At 46.8% G+C, this 17,427-nt stretch overlaps 1 long non-coding RNA gene across 1 annotated transcript in view; it reads right to left on the bottom strand.

Annotated features, from left to right (window-relative positions):
• LOC144766985 (uncharacterized) overlaps positions 1-15,888 on the bottom strand; it is a 40,756-nt gene extending 24,868 nt beyond the window's left edge. Inside the window, exon 1 of the long non-coding RNA XR_013598014.1 lies at positions 15,425-15,888. This is a non-coding gene — a long non-coding RNA (uncharacterized LOC144766985). The remainder of the gene's footprint in view (positions 1-15,424) is intronic.
• Between the last annotated feature and the right edge of the window lie 1,539 nt (positions 15,889-17,427).

Raw genomic sequence — 17,427 nt, 5'->3', positions numbered from 1 at the left:
GTGCAAACATAGCACTCTGATATATTCAAAATTGTCACATATAGTTTCAGCATTTCAATGTATTGATTTCCTTCATATGTATCCCACAATCTTTCTTGGTCCCCTTTATTCACATCCACCCCCATTTCAGTAATGTTCGTTGTTGTATTCTGTTCATAGTCTTTTGGGGATTTTGTTGGCTCAGCTCCATCACTCCCATCCCCCACTCGTCCATTAAGATGTGGTATTTCAAGCTCAGCAGAATACACTATTTTCATCGTTGTTACTAGTATTGCTGGTGCCGGTAACAATATTGCAATGACCACTGCTTTCCAGTTACATGTGTGTCGTTCAGTGGATGGCATGGCTCCAAAATAACCCTTTCCCTTCTCTATGCTTTCAATCTTCTTGTGAATAGGCCCTAAGTTTATTCTTGGTCCACTCGGGCTTGTGAATAATCCCTAATTTTATTCTTCTTCCTCTTGGCGCTATGCTATCTAACCCTTAGAGCCAGGCACTTTCCCACTGTAATAGTCTTTTCAATGTCTTGTATATATCTATGACCAGTGTCCTCTGTTGTAAAAATGGCAAAATGGAGAATGTTCAAGGTTTTGGATGATGCTAGAACCAGTGCTTTCTATCGCAAAAATGGCACCATTCAGAATGTCAAAACGTAGATCTGTTAATTCTTGCTCAGGGACTTGCTCTGGGCCCGTTGGAAAGGAAATCTCATTAAAATTAGTCTTATTAGCTCACTGAGCAATAGTGGACTTGAAATAATTAGTGTTAATGTTGCACTGATGTCTATCCCCGGGCAGAAAAGGGTTAATTGTATCCTGGACTGTTGTCCGCAGGCTTGTATTGACACAGATCGAAGTCTATCAGTCCTGAGCCCTTGCATTTAGGCAGCAGTTCATTAATAATTAATCTGTGTCTGCAGCTTTCTGTTTGTTGGAGCGAAGGTTATATTCCTGGCGAGGCCCTGCTGTCGGTACCAGCGTTAGTTGGATCTGTCCTTCGTTCTTAGGCGTTTCTTTCTTCGTGTGTGTCGCGTGAATCCACGAAGTTAGACCATCACATTTCACTGCTGTAGCCGTTGTGAGAATAACCTGCATGGGTCCTCTCCATCTGGGCTGCAAGCAATTTCTCCATGTGTGGACCTTGACCCATAACCAATCCCCTGGTTGTAGATCATGGGCTGGTGGAGTTGCGGCTTCTGGCAGGGACTTCAGCACCTGACAATCGAGGTAACGTAAAACGTCTGTTAATTTCCTACAGTAACACAATAATAAATCGTCTGTCACTGACAGTGGGGCTGTTGACATGTGTCCTGGAATGTGCATTGGCCTTCCAAACACAATGTCGTGTGGGCTCAGCTTTGTTACTCTGTCTGGTGTACATCTCATTGCTAGTAGTGCTAAGGGCAGCGCATCTGCCCAGGAGAGGTCTGTTGACGCACAAATTTCAGCTATTTTGTTTTTTAACACCCCATTCTTCCTCTCAACAGCGCCCGCTGCTGGTGGATGATAAGCACAATGCAATTTCTGTGTTATGGCAAGCCCCTTACATAGTCCCTTTATGACATGAGAGATAAATGCAGGCCCATTGTCGGACGCAAGGAGAGAGGGTACCCCAAACCTTGGCAGTAGTTCCTTTAGTAGGCACTTGGCCACGCTTTGTGCATCGCAATGTTTGGGGGGGTAGGCCTCTGTCCATTTGCTAAACATACAGACGACGACCAAGACGTACTTGTATGTCTGGGTGGAGGGCATGTCTATGAAATCAAGCTGAAGGCTTTCAAATGGCCCATGAGGAGGTGGGAAGTGGCGAGGCGCAGTTGGTGTACCTTTACCGGTATTGTATTGGGCACAGACAGAGCATTGCTTGCAAAGCGTTTCTGCTGTCTGGCGAAATTTTGAGTTATACCAACATTAAGAAAACAATCTGATCATACCATCCCGTCCCACATCTGAAGGCCCATGGAACAGTCTGCTCATTGAAGGGAGCATGGTGGAAGGCAAGCATATCCTGCCATTAGGCCCTATCCATAGCCCCTCCTTTGTTTGTGTGCAACCCTGTTGTGCCCACTCCTCCTTTTCCTGGTTGGCTGCACTCATCTGATTATGTATTGGGTCAAAATGTAATGAACCACTATCCTCTCTCGTGTCTGTCCTGTTGTCTACTATTTGTATCATGGTTAGTTGGCAGCCTGTAAGCGCTATTCTCTTCGCTTCTTGGTCAATGAAAGCATTGCCTCTGGAAATGGGGTCTTTTGATGAGGTGTGGGCAGCACATTTTATGATAGCCACTTTGAAAGGTAGTAGCAGTGCTTGGAGGAGGTCACAAATCAATTGTGCATGTTGTATCTGCTGGCCTTCTGATGAAAGGAACCCCCCTCATTGACCACAGCTGGCCAAAGTCATGGACCACCCCAAAGGCATACTGGCTGTCCGTGTATATATTCACTTTCTTTCATTCAGCCCATGCGCATGCCCTTGTAAGTGCCACGAGTTTGGCTGCCTGTGCACTCTTTGCTGCTGTCAGTCTCCCTCCTTCCAATAATTTAGCAGCTGTGCCCACCGCATAGGATGCTTGCAGTACTCCTGTGTCATCCCTTAAGCATGATCCATCTACAAACAAATCTCCTTGAGCATCTGGGAGTGGTGTATCTTTGAGGTCTGGGCGTATCTTAGTGTGCTTATCTACGGCCAAGGCACAATCATGAAAGGAATCATCTGAATCAAAATCCTCCAGCTCATGTTCAGTTGGTAGCAAGCACGCAGGGTTCAGGGTGGTACACCTTTTAAAGATAATGTGTGGTGTCAAGAGTATCAACTCATACCTGGTGAGGCGTGCATTGGTGAGATGCTGTGTCTTAGGTGATGTGAGAAGTGTGTCCACTGCATGTGGAACGTGCAGGACTAGTGTGTGTCCTAACACTAAGTTGTCTGACTGTTCTACTGCAAGTGCTGCAGCTGCCACTGCTTTCATACACGGCGGCAGCCCTGAAGCCACTGGGTCTAGCGTTGCAGAGTAATATGCCACTGGGCGGTGGAAGGCTCCATGTTTCTGAGCCAAGACCCCCATTGAACAACCTCCCTTCTCGTGGCAGAACATGTGAAAATCCTTGCTATAGTCCGGAATGCCTAGTGCTGGTGCTTCCCGCAATCGTTTTTTCAGCTCATTGAAGGCTTTCTCACATTCTTGTGACCAGGGTACTGTGTCAGGTATGTCTTTGTGTGTCAGTGCCTGTAAGGGTTTCGCAATGAGAGAGAAATTCGGTATCCAGTGACGGCAGTACCCTGCAACCCCTAAGAATGCCCTAACTTCCTTCTGAGTGCGGGGTCTGGGAAAATGGGTTATTGTCGAGATTCTGTCTGGCAACAGTTTTCTTGTTCCTTCTGTTAACTCATGGCCTAGGTATTTCACAGAGGTGAGGCAAAACTGTAACTTCTTTGGGGAGACTTTGTATCCCTTTAGTGCTAAGTGGCACAGGACAGCGATGGTGTCCTTTACACAAGCCTCCTTTGAAGGCGAGGCCAATAGCAAATCGTCAATATACTGGATAAGTGGGGATCCCTCCTTAAGTACCAGGGAGTCTAAATCTGTTTTTAAGGCATATGTGAAGATGGAGGGTGATTCTGTGTAGCCCTGCACGAGCCTTGTCCAACAAAATCTCTTCTGTCTAAAACTGAAGGAGAAGAAATGTTGGCTGTCAGGGTGCAAGTGGATGGTAAAGAAGGCAGAGCTAAGATCCATCACTGTGAAAGTGGTGGCTGTCACTGGGATGTTGGATAATATTGTTGCTGGGTTTGGGACCACTGGGAAAGAGGGCAACACTATTTTGTTTAATTCTCTCACATCTTGTGTGAATCTATAGACAGGGGCCCTGTTCGGGCCCTTGGTGGCCTTCTTCACCGGGAGAATGGGGGTGTTACATTGACTGTATTGAATCTCCCTTAAAATTCTTTGCTTCAATAGGTCCTGTATGACTGGTGCGATGCCTTCCTCCCCCTCTTTAGAAATCTTGTATTGTGGCACTCTTGGGAGAATTGCCCCTGGTTTTAGTTTTATCTGTACTGGTGGGTAGTTCAATATCCGCCCTACGTCATTGGCGCTTGTTGCCCAGACTTCAGGCGGCACACAGTGGCGTAGTTCTGGTGGTATTGTGGGGTCTGTGCATGTCATGAAGGCTTGTAACAGTAAGCCATTGGCCTTGCTCTCTAAAAAGACCCCTGTTGGTGAGCAGTGTATGGTGCATTGCAATTTGCATAACAAATCTCTCCCCAGCAAATTTACGGGGCAAAATCTGCTAAGAATAAACTGGTGGTGTACTGTTATTGTGCCTACTACAAACTGTAGTGGCTCAGTAAGATATTCTGTAATCGGTTGGCCAGTCATGCCTACTGCGGTTATCGTAGTCCTAGAAAGTGGAGCCTCGGGCGTTGTTAGTGCCTTCAGCATTGATCTTTAAGTCCCTGTGTAAATTAGAAATGGAACAACCCTACCCAATATTTCTCCCTCTACATATGGTCCGGATTGATCTACTGCTATTGCTGGTGCTATCACACAGTTTCCCACTTTCAGGCATCGCTAGAATGATGTTGGGGGTGGTGGTGGAGGCCAGTCAGTGGTTACTGGTGTCCATCCTTCCCCTCCTGTCCATTGCTGCTGCGTCTCATTTTCCTGTTGCGCATTGTCTCGGTACCCTGTGTGTCGAGTGTAATTGGTGTGCTGGTGTAGGCCCTCCAGTCCGCTGTTCTGTCTGTACCTATTGTCCTCATTTCTTTTCTTTAATATTGGGCAATCTGCTTTCCAATGGTTGGGGTCCTTACAATACAAACATGCTGTTCCTTGTGGTGGCAGGGAGGTTGATCTGCGGGGTATGGAAGGTGCCCTACTGGTCTGTTGTTTTCCTGCGCCTCGTGCCCCTCCTCTGCTCCTCTCCCTTCCCCTGTTATTGCTATAAAACCGTTCTTGTGCTACCATTAGCCTCACTTTTTCTTTCTTTAATTTTTCTGTCTCCATCGCCTGCGCACTAGACTGGAAATCTGAGCAGTATTTATCCACCGACAGCACTTTTTCTATAGGTTCCTGCTGCCAGCAGACAAAAGAAGTTTGCAAGTGTGTTCTGATAGGTGGTGTGAGACCTTGTATCAATGTAGTTACCAGGGCGGGCATTGCATCCCCCATGGGGTTTTTCAATCCACCGTTCTGCCTATACACTTGCAGGAGGCAGTCAAAGTATGTATTCACACTTTCATCCTTCTCCTGTTTAGTACTCGTAATTTTACTCCAATCAACCCTATCTTCAGGTACCTTCTCCTTCAAGTGTTCTACCACCTTCTTATATAACTCATCTATTTCTAGACCTGGCATCCCTCCCTTGCCCCTCTTTGGCTCCACATCTGGCCACCCTACCTTCCCTTTACAGTCTTCCCAAAGGTCCTTTGGGATAATGATATTGAACAACGTGTCAAGATCTCTCCATAGTAACCCTCCTAACGCTGCCGTTCTATTAAGCTCTTCATACCATTTTCGTGGTTCGTCTCTTAGTCTGGGGAAGTCTCTAGAAAAACAATTAATGTCCTGCCTGGACCATGGGACATAAACATATGCTAAATCATTTGGCGCACTGCCAGGTGGTGGCGGTATCTCCCGTAGGGGCATGATAAGTGATGGGACTTCTGTTGTGGTGGAGGAGTCTGTAATGTTGGCTGTGGAGATGGAGTGGGCAAGAGCGTGGGCTATGTCAATTGCTGCACATGTGTGTATTAGCGGTTTCCATTGTTGTAATTTTTCTATAGCATATTTAAGCGTGTCTTGCAACTTAGACTCCTCCCATGTTATTAAATCTGAGTCTGTGAATCCGAACTTCCCTACTTCCCAATCATATTGTGCTGGTAGTTGGGCACGGCTACCTGTGGTTGTCTGGGTGTTGGCTTGTTTAGCATACGCCAAATGGGCCTGGGGTCCTTTGTTCATTAATTCTGCTCGTGCTAGGGACAGTGTTTTCTCTAAATACCTTCTATTCTGTGTTTGTATAAAGGAGTCCTCTGTTAGTGAGCCCTCTATGAGCCGCTGTAGTAGTGCTTGACAATTTAAAGAATCGCTCTTTAGCATCAATTTTGGTGAGTTTGGGTTGGACGCAGAAGCTCCTCCCACCCCTCCCCGCAAACTGCCTCTTCATCTGCTCTCTGGTGTTGACTCTGTGTCTCCCAAACACTGCGCTAAGGTCGAAATGTCGTGTTCTGTGTGGTGGACATATTTAAATACATCCCATATTAGTGAGTGCCACTGTGCCTGGCTGAATGAATCATCCTGTGATTCATCCTCAAATAATTGCTGCCACTATCTGTCTATTAATTTAGGTATTTTAACCTGTTTTTTAACACATTCTTTGAGAATGCTCTGTTTCTTATCGTTGTAGTCTGAAGCAGCCTGGACTGCTGTTTCTCTCATTAGTTTCAGAGAACCCAGGTCTTGGACAGCGTCCAACTCTCGTCTCGCAACGTTATCTTTCAGCGCTCCGCGTACAAAGGTTATGGCTGCCTCCCTTTCCGCGGGAGTTAGCTCAGTGTGTTCTGGCTCAGATGCAGGCAGCGGTGAATCGCATCCCAGGCATCCCAAGAGAATATCTTCTAGGAGCTGGTCGTCCACCCCTGCCCCAACTTCTACCTTCTTTTCTTCTTTAACTTGGACGCATGGGAATGCGCCTACTACGTCTAGCTGATGTTTGCTCCATCTGCCCTCCAGTTTTGCCTGTAATACTTTCTTTTTAATTTCCATAATTTCACTGTGGACCTTTGCTTTGACTGCGCTGGTTGAACGCATCTCACTTAACACACAGTCCCAACTATAGTTAGCCTCCCATTCCAGGCTTCTAACCTTCTTTCCCTTTAAATTCAACAACTGACGCAAATATGATAATTTTGCCATGTCATATGTGCCATTACATGGGAACTGCAGATCCAGGTTTTTAGATGTGAGATCGTGCCACTTGTGTGTGTACATAATTGAGCTTAAGCCTCTTTTTATACCCACTTTATATGCAGGTGAGTTCTTGGGTGGGGCTGGCTGAGCCGTATCTAAATTCTTTTTACTATTGCTGTTTCCCATGGTTGAGTTGTGTGTAGCAGCTAGTCCTAAATGCTTTACAAGTAACTGTTCAAGTATACCAGACAGATGGGTTGCAAGGTGGACTTCAACACGGTAACATGTGATACAATAGGTTGACAGAAATACTTCATATATATTTCAGCCACACAGTATTTGCAAGAGAGCAGCAAGAAAGCCATACATCAGTCACCCCAACAGGTCATGTTGTGCCAATTCACCAAAGCTGTTTCGCAAGAAAGAAAGAAGCCAGATCCTGGTTGTTTGTTGGGCCTTGACGGCCTGTGAAATAAGTAAGATAGGAAAACAGACTCTGTCTGTGGCTGTGCCACAGGGTGCTGACTTTCAACAATAGAGCAAGAGTGGTAAATTGCTTCGTGCAGTTCACACAATCACATAAAACACCTAGGACAAATTCTGGGGATCCTACGCGGCAGCGCTGTAGAAAAAACCCTCTGTGCTGAGAATGCGTGTGGTTCTGCTGTACTTAATCTCAAAGGAGTGAGGGGAATGACAGAAATTCTTTTTAGTTTTGGAAATTTAGAGAAGTGCACATTAATCGGTCTTTCAGCCAGTCCCTTTTAGGGGCCAGAGAGTATTATGGACGGAAGTACCTATTTGGCAACGTTGGTAAATGGGTGTGTGAGGTAAAGGTCTTTTATCAGATCTATGTCAAGTAACGTTCTGATACCCAGATTAAATGAATAAGCTGGCAAAGGAAATCTAGAACCTGGCACCGAGTGAAAACACCCCACGTACCTAACAGTATTTGGCCACTAAATAAGCCAAGCACATTACAAGGACACAATAAAAGAATGCAATGAACCCTAAAATGATTGGAAACAGAAACACTGGTGTACCAAGCGTCACGCCCCCCTCTTCGTGCAGAGAAATGTCCTGAGGCACGAACCTAGAACCACTCTGGCGCCTAGAAGGATGTCTCCAGGGGGAGGGCGGAGGCGGAACCCAGGCAGGGCGACGGGCGTTAGCCAAAGAGCCAGGAGCGCCCGGAGTGTTCCTCATAAATGCCCAAATATTAGGCCAGCGGCGCGTGGGCGATAGTGCTGGACCCAGGTCAGAGCTCATGAGAACAAAATAAAAGTACGATGAACAAATACACAGTAGACAACAAAACCTAGTAGCCAACCTGGCCACTCGTATCGCGATACCTAACAGGCACAAACACTATGTGCCAATCTGGGAAGCAAAACTGCCACGCCCTAAAACGGCGTGCTACCTGCTACCACCCACAGGGGAGCCAAAACCGCCACAAGTCAACAACGAGGGGCCAACTGCTACAACCCAATACCGGAGGATGAAAATCCTCCCCAAGTGTACTCACCGGGTTTCGTCCAGTCTGTCAGAGGATACTGACATCTGCTGCAACCAAAGGAAACAGTCTGGCGAGGGTGCCCTCCACTCCCAGCAGCCGGTGACTCTCTGCTTGGCGGGGGTGGGAAAGGGGCGCAGAACTTCACCCTCAATGGCAGGCCAGGGGCCCTCCGACACCGAAATAACCAAAGAGTTACTGCCGGCCAGGAATCCTGCAGAAACTTGCTGTCACCAGCCAGGGAGCGCAGGAGACCAAAGCCACACCCTATAGGACAAAAATTGATCGTGAGAAAAGGCAGCGGACTCCAGGTAGCAATGACAGAGGGGAACACACGCCAGTGGCACAGAAATGAAGAAAAGTCGATAGCGCAGGGAGCAAGAGAAATGGCTAAACAGGAGTCACCTCCTGGGCAGCGTGGTGACAAAAACTAAAATAAATAATCAGAGCCAATAACAGGAGAAGAAAGAAAGAGATCAGAAAAGGTTTCATAAAAGACATGGAGTCTGGATAGGCAGTCTAAATATCCCCAGGACACAGGCACACCGGCCCAGACATAGGAAGCCAAGAACAAGAGCCAGAAGACGCAGAAACAACACAATTGTGCTGAGAGTGAAAACAGCAGGATCACCCCAAAGACAACAGAGAGGCAACAAAGAGACCATCCACTGAGTCCGACCCTTCCAGCCACAGGAGAGATCGGGGAGAGATAAACAAATGGAACATTATCACTTCAAATCCCCTTCCTCAGAAAGGAGCCAAAGAGTCCAAACACCAGTGTCCGGCCGTGGAGCTAGTCTGTTGTAACGGGTCCGCAATTCTTCCACCAAATGTTGAAGCGTACTGAAAGATAAAGGATAATGGACAACACTGAAATAAACAATTCGCTCTCAGCACACAAGCGTTGCAAGATTTATTGGGAACACAACCAGAATGCAAAATATACGTGCACACGGAGGCCTCAGCAAAGCTTACTGAGTGCCCAATTGGCATGACAGTGCAAAGACATTTTATAGGTACAAGCCCTACAGGATGGGCATCATAGCATACTCAACCTAGATCAGACGAGGTCCTACTGGACCAATCAATGAAGGGCAATTGTGGTGTGATACCCTTTTAAGGCTCGAAATATGTCTATACCCTGGTGTTGCTGCCCACGTGCCATCTACAAGAGCAGATTTGGGCTTTCCCCTGAAGGTGAAATCTGTGCCTCTGGTATACGTGGACTTGGCACATACGTGACCGGCCAGGTCATGTCGACATGATTACTGAAATGTGAGGTTTTGCAATAGCTAGCTGGAAGCTGGCGTGTTTGTTCTCGGAAAGCCTTGCGTTGCTTTGCATGTTGCAGCTGACTGACACACAAAATGGAGCGTGCGACCATTTTGTGAATTCCTGCTGTTGTCAATTTTTTAGTAGCTCAAAGAAGACTATAGGCCTGAAAACAAATGTATTTGGTATCATAGAAATATCTGCTTCATCAAAGCTTTCCTTAAACCCTCAAAGGCCTGTCCTGCTAATTGAGACCTGTTCCACTCCTCGACCCAGGACTACTAGAGTGACCCCAAGGGCTAGTTGGTTGGCCTCGGGGATATAAAAGGCTTCAACCATCTTAAACTCACTCTTGAACCCAGCCTGAGTGAGTTCTAACCCTCCAGATGGTTTCGGACAGTCCTGGACACTTGGAGGGGGTCTTAAATGTGACCAGATAGCCAAAATCCAAAACTTGGAACTCAGAACATTTTTGGCTAAAAAGTGCGCTGAGAACCGAGAGGAGACCGGTACTAGCCTTGTCTAAACCAGACTAACATGCTTGTGAATCTTTAAACCTGCATATCTCTGGTTCTACTGATTGTATTTTTGTTGTTTTAGTTGTGTTTTATTTATTAAAATTGATTCTATTTTTCTGAACTGGAGTGGGATCTTTTTTGTGTTTTTGTTTCATTTTGTAACTGTTTGAAGTGCTGCATAAATACTTTACACACTGCCTCTAAGTAAAGCCTGACTGCTTTGTGCCAAGCTACCAGAGTGTTAAGTACAGGTTAATTTAGTGACTTTATTGGTTCACCCTGATAGGAATTGTGGCTGTTGCTTGAGCAACGTTAACACCCCACTGAACCAACAACCCAATTTCTCACATTGGTGATCATTGTTGTGGTCCAGGACTTGTTTTTGCGCAGTACCATAGAGTGATTAGTGTAGCACAAAAATCCATTATAAATAATGACACCAGAGTTGACCTTTTAAAAAAATCATTCTTAGTTTTCAACTGGCTTTTTTCTCCGTTTTCTAAATTTTAGTGTGTTTCCTCCTTTTTTGTACCATTGAGATGGTGCTGTTCAACACTGACACCGTCACCAGGGCCGAGCTGCATTGGCTCTGCAAGGAAAGGGGGCTCAATGCAAGCAAGAAGGCCACAATGTCACAATGTTGGACCTCCAGATAGTCCACACGGCCTATGAGAAAGTCAAGAGGTAGCCAGTCACACTAGAGGATAGCCCAGAGGAAGATGGAGTAAACTTGGATGATGAGGAGCAGGAGGACACAAACCTGAGCCCTGAGCTGAAGGAGTAGCACAACTCTCCCCCAAAGGATGTCCATGAGGGGGCATGAAGCAGTATGTCTGATATGGGTCCGTCCCCAGAGGAGCTGGAGGAGAGGAAGGCAGTGAGGAAGCTCAAACTACTGCTAGCCGCAATGAAGCTGCAAACAGAGGAGAGAAAGGCTGAGACATCATAAGCCAGGGAAAGAGCTATTGCAGAGGAGGAAATGGCTGAGGCAGAGAGAGCCTTGACCGAAAGGAAACTGCTGATGGAGCATGATAAAAGCCCGAAGGAACTGGGGCATAATGACAGGCAAACTTCAGATTCCAGCAATGATGGCAACATACCTTCAATGTCCCTGGAGAGGGGAGGGTCCGCATACCACAAAACCTGGTGCCCCGTGATATGGTCGCAGATTACATAGACGGGTTTCTGTCTATGAGGTAGTCCTGAGAATACACAGGGTCCCAGAGGAGTATTGAAGGGCTAGCTTATGGATGCAAATGCCAGCAGCGAGGAGGGATACATTTCTTACACTTGCCACTAAATTTGGTTTGACCCCTGAGAAATACTGTCATAGGTTCAGGGATAACCACAAACTCGCAAGCCAATCTTGGGTGGATTTGAGTTTGAGTTTGAGTTTAAAACATTTATTGAGCGCGCGTACACCTGGCGGTTTTATGGCGCTATGAGGTACTGAGCCCTAGAGGGTAGGGAAGTCGGGGAAGATGAGGAGGGGTGGATTATGAAGGAAAGGCTTGTGAAAAAAGGAAGGTTTTTATGGCCGTTCGGAAGTGGGAGTATTGAGTGGAAGATCTGAGGTGGGCAGGCAGAGAATTCCAAAAGGCGGGGGCAAGTGTGGAGAATTTCGTGCCCCCCCACTTTTTACGTCTGAAGCGTGGGACTGCCAACAGGTGTTGGGAAGATGAGCGAAGTTCCCTGGCGGGGGCATATGCCTTGATTTCCGCAGAGATAAAGGCGGGAGCTGTGCCAGCCTGGGCTTGAAAGGTGATACATCCCATCTTGAACTGGACTCGTTCTCGAATAGGGAGCCAGTGTAGGGACTTTAGGAGAGGCGTAGCGTGATGGAATTTGGCCAAGTTGTAGACCAGGCGGGCCGCCTGGTTTTGAACCAGCTGTAAACGTTGCATGCTATAGGCGGGCATACCGCAATATAGAGCATTTCCATAGTCCAAGCAGGAGACCACCATCGCTAGGACAATGAGTTTAAGGGCAGAGAACGAAAAAAAACAGGAAACTTTGCGGATGGTGCGAAGTGAAAGGAAAGAAAAGGACACCACCGAACTGACCTGGGAGTGCAGGGTGAGTTGGTTATTCAGTTTGATCCCTAACGTTTTTACGGAGGAGGAAGGGGATGGAGGGGGACCTAGTGAGGGGGGCCAGAAGAGAGAGGTCCAGGGACTGGAGCAACCACTTGTCAGAATCAACTCGGTCTTATCTGGATTTAACTTTAGGTGGTTGTAATTCATCCAGTCCCGGATGAAGATCATGGTGGACTGAAAATTCACCATGGACTCTGGGGATGGGGACAGGGTGAAAATAAGCTGCAGGTCATCCGCATAGTTAAGAACGGTGACTTCCATTTGGTGGAGGGCGAAAATAAGAGGGGTGATGTACAAATTAAATAAAAGGGGAGAAAAGGAGGAACCCTGGGGGACCCCGCATGGGACTTTCCGGAAGTCCGCCGAGTAGTCGCCCAGGCGTACTGCCTGGATGCGGTCCCTCAGGAAGGAGGACAGCCAGACCAGGGCCGAACCTCCGATCCCCGCCGCCCTGACACGAGAAAGTAAGATGGAATGATCAACCGTGTCAAAGGCGGCGGAGAGGTCGAGGAGGACCAGGGCCTGGGGATGGTTGGTGTCCATACCCTCTCTGAGGTTGTCAAGGACCGATAGCACCACTGACTCCGTGGAGTGTGTGGGGCGGAACCCCGCCTGCTGGGGGGCTAAAACCCCGCTCTCCTCCACAAAGGTGCTAAGCGTACGGGTGACATGGCGCTCTAGTACCTTCCCTAGGAAGGGCAATAATGAAATAGGGCGGTAGATGAAAAGGGCGGTGGGGTCGGCTCCAGGTTTCTTGAGGATGGGCAAGATGGTGGCTGTTTTTAGGGGTTGGATAACAATGCCCTGAGACAGTGAGCTGTTGAGAAGTTTGAGAGGGGGCTGCACACAGGTGGAGTAGATATGTCTGAAGATGTGAGGGGGACAGGGATCCAGGGGTGAGCCTGATTTGACCGTCGAGAGGAGGGTAAGAAAGTCCTCCTCTGTCAAAGGGGGGAGGGATACGAGGCGAGCCTCACCTAACGGACACTGGGGGTCGACAAAAGTAGGGGGGGAGGAGGGATGTTTGCTTTGATATTAGAGATTTTATATAGAACGTAGGTTTTAAGGGAGTCGCAAAGATCCTGGGAAGGAGAAGGTTTGAGGGTGGTTCTGTCAGAGTAGGCCAGATCGTGTACTATAGAAAAGATTTCCCTGGGCTGATTTTCAGCGGCTAAAATTTTTGAGGAGAAAAAGGCGGTCTTAGTGGCCAGAATTGCTTTTTTATACTGGGATAGGAGAACGGAGTACTAGGTTTTAAGGTTTGGGGAGTAGTCACGCCTCCAGGCCCGCTCAGCATGACGTACTGAGAGTTTTAGGGTTTTGAGTTCTTCATTAAACCAGCGATTAGCGTCATTCGGACGTCTGGAAGACACCCGCCTGAGGGGAGCGACAGAGTCGCAAGCCGATAGGAGCCAGGAATTTATAGAGTCGGCTTGGGCGGAAGATGACAGTCCGTCTAGGTCCGGGCTAGATGCGGAGAGTGTGACAGATAGAGCGGCCACATCCACCTTGCTCCAAGAGCACGCCCAGGTGTAGGGAGAAGGATATCAGAAAGTGATCAGACCAGGTGCAAGGGGAGATAGACAGGGAGGCTATCGGGCAGTTGAGGGAGTTGAGGATTTCTTGGACTACTCCCACAAGCCATTGAATGGCTGTGTGTGGGCAGTAAAGTTGACACTTATGTTGGGAGGTTCAACTTAAACTTGAGGGAGCACATGTTCAATACTTGTTTTAGAGCTCTACCACCACCTAGTAGGTTGTAAGCTCTCTGACGCCAGGGAGCTTGTAAAGATCAGCCCTGGAGTGTCTAAGAAGGTACATGGGAGTGACTCCAAGAAGGGTGGTTCAGGTTACCCCAGCAGAGTGAGGGGAAGGTCAAGGAAGGCTCGGACAAGTTCTAGAGTAAGGTGAGAGTAAGTTATAGAGTAAGGTGAGTCCTAGAGTAAGGTGAGAGTCCCCAGTTAGGGTCAAAGCAGGGAGACTCTGTCCTTCCTAAGGATTCAGCCATTGATGGGACCTCTACTGGGGTGGCCAATATGTCCTTAAAGGTAAGTAGTCCCCAGGGACAAGAGGTAGACCATGCCCTAATCTCCCTTAGTTGGGAAGTGAACTCAGAGGGTAGACTTGTGAACTCTGAGGGAGGGAGTTATCTCTTCTACCAGGTCAAGGTGAATGGGATCCCTGTCACTGCTTTGAAGGACACAAAGTCCAGCCAGAGCATAGTAGTGGAAAGGCTGGTTTCACAAGAACAGTACATTGGCCAAGTGAGTAGGGTAACTCAGGCTGAGAGGCAGGAATTATTCCGCCCCATGGACCTGGTATATCTTGAGGGGGTGGGGTGATGAGGTGACTCAAAGGAGTATAATAGTTAGTCCCCAGATGCCCATAGACTGCATTCTGGAGAGTGAGTTGCCTCCAATGGGAGGAGAGCAGTTCATCATTTATATTCTTCCATGCATTGTCGACTGTAATATGGCAGATGGATTATCTATTAACCACTAAGTGTTTCTAATCTCCGGACTCTATCAGCCTGAGCTTTTAACCTAAGTTTTGGACTTAGGGTAGTGGAATTGGAGAGGGAATTAGAGGAGACCAGGGTCACTGGAATTATAAGTTAATAACATAACATCATACAGCTGCGCTGCTCCAAAAAACATGCTGGAGAGCAAGCACACCCACCAGCAATGCTCCATTTATGTTGCATAGTCAAGTATTAATCATGCAGCATGTGAGAGGTATACATATCTATATATGCCTTGCTCATTAATGGCAGGTAATTCATTTTTAATACATAAGATGCCTGTTCAGTTTCACTATGAATTACTGTAAAGAAAAATCACGTTTTGAATTGATTATGTTGGTGTTCTGGCTTAATTATTCCTTGCAGTCAGTGCTGTGTTTGATTACCTAGCTATGATGTGATTCATGGGCAGGCAAAACACGGTCCAGGCTGTGTGACTAATCAATATCATCAACCATCACATCCAAATTAAATTTCAATGGCCCTAGGGGGAACAGCAATGTTCTGCTCGGTACTATGCCACTGTCGAAAGTATAAACAAATCTTTGAGCTGAGAATCACAGATCATGTTTTCATATGTTGTTCTTCTTACCTTTCTTAATATAGCTACTCCTGCTGCTGGAGCTGGCAACAGGCAACAGCCGGCACCGTCCCCATCACGGAAAAGGATAGCCACCTGGCTGCTGCAACAGAATTCGGAGGCTGTGCCTGCAGACTATTGCCGCTGGTAGCCATGGAGAAAGAAGAGGAGGAGGCAAATACATCAAGATCTTTGGGCTGCCAGCCATGCCTGCCTTCAACTCACCCATACCACCACTGCCGCCAACTGCAGCTGGAGTCTGCTGCCGCCTGCACCACAATCAACCTCCTTTCCTCGGACTCACCATCACCATGCCTACTCCACTGCATCTACTCAAGCTATCCCACCTGAGGCACAAGACTGCATTGCTCCGGCTTGGGCAACAGAAGTTGGCCAAGGACACTGATGACCTCAAAGACCATTTTCTTTTTTTTGTTTTGGTGGAAGGGGCTGCTGTGGGTAGAGAGGGTGGGAAGGGCAGAAAGTTGGGAAAAAGATTTTGAACTTTTGGACTTTGTTGTGGGATACTTATTTGGTTGGGGAGTGGGTGGGCCTGTTGTGGATGGAGAGGGGGGTTCCTAGTAAAAATAAATCACCCTTTCTATTTTTCTTTATCATCATTATCTGTCCTTCCATTGCTAGTTGGCGTAGCATAGCATTTTTGAGTGTGCTGTTGGCATGAGAGTGCAACATGTGGCTGCCCTCTGAAATTGTCATAGATTATACATCAGCATTTCCCCCTAAACATTCCCTACCTGAAGTCTCTTGCCAGGTATATATTCTTCAATAGGTTATTTACCTCTTCCTGCAGTCTAGTGATTAATTATGTCCCACCACCAGAGTGGCACTGTCCAGGAACAGAAGATTGATTATTTTATTCTGTTTCACTTGATGAGGTTTTCAGTTGGCCTGGGCGGTAAATTCCGTTCCGCTTGCGGAATTTGCAGAATTTGGGTATTTCGCGTTCCACGGAGAACACGAAATCGCCCAACATTCTGCGTTCTGCGACTTTATGAAATTTGTTGCTTGTTTGCATTCTCAAAATGCGTATCCATGAGATATTTCCCCCCGAGCACGCACACAGCGATTGCGAACAGGAAAAAAGCATCGCGAACAAGCAATTTCACGTGTTTGTGGAATTTCTGTGTGTTCGCTGAGATTTTTTACCATTTCGCAGAGATTTGCGTAACGCGATTACGCAAATTCCACCCACCCCTAGGTTTCAGCACCCAGCCACCAATCAATTATGCAGTATAGTAGTTAGTGTAGTAGCTGCCCTTGTCATACTCTCTGTAACTACCCAGTAAGGAGCCTGTCAACATGCACAAATAATGTAATAATATTATCTCTCTTTCCAAAGGACAATTTCACTACTTAGTCATCAACTAGTTCTTCAAGTTCTTACCTGAATTGATTAAGTGATGGTACCTCTCACAATCTTCCCAAGCCTTATTGCAGGGTTTACCCAAATGCCCTTCTTATTAATTGTGATAGTATTAGTGTACTTGTCTACTGCTAACAGGGAAGACATCACAAAGCGAGGTCCCACTTTCACTTATTCCAGATGAAGTGTACTCTAATGGGTAAATTATTCAGAGAGAATATTCATCACAGGCAACTGGACTGAAAGAAAACAAAGATTAAGTGGGATATCAAAGACCGAGACCAGATCACCATGACAAAAAAACTTTTTACAAAAACTAGCAGTTTTAATTTGCAAGCAATCAGGGGTCTAATTTATTTTAAAAGAACAAAAAAACAAACTTAAAAAATCCTCAAGTCAGGATTCATGACTCAAGAGGAGAAGGATTGGTTACTCCATGTTGCCTAGATTTTGTAAGTAACAAAGGGAGGGCCTGATTCACAAAGATAAAGTTAAACTTTTGGTGTTAGCTTACTGATTCTTGCAGTGTAAGTTTATGACTCATAACTTTTCCATCACTAACTTTTTGAGTAGTAACTTTGCAAATAGTAAGTAATCCATATCACTTTCAAAAATAATTACTACTGCTAGT

This window comes from Lissotriton helveticus, chromosome 7 (genome assembly GCF_964261635.1).
Source record: "Lissotriton helveticus chromosome 7, aLisHel1.1, whole genome shotgun sequence".
NCBI lineage: Eukaryota > Metazoa > Chordata > Amphibia > Caudata > Salamandridae > Lissotriton > Lissotriton helveticus.
Note: the sequence above shows the minus strand (reverse complement) of the source record. Positions and strands in the feature narration are given on the sequence as shown.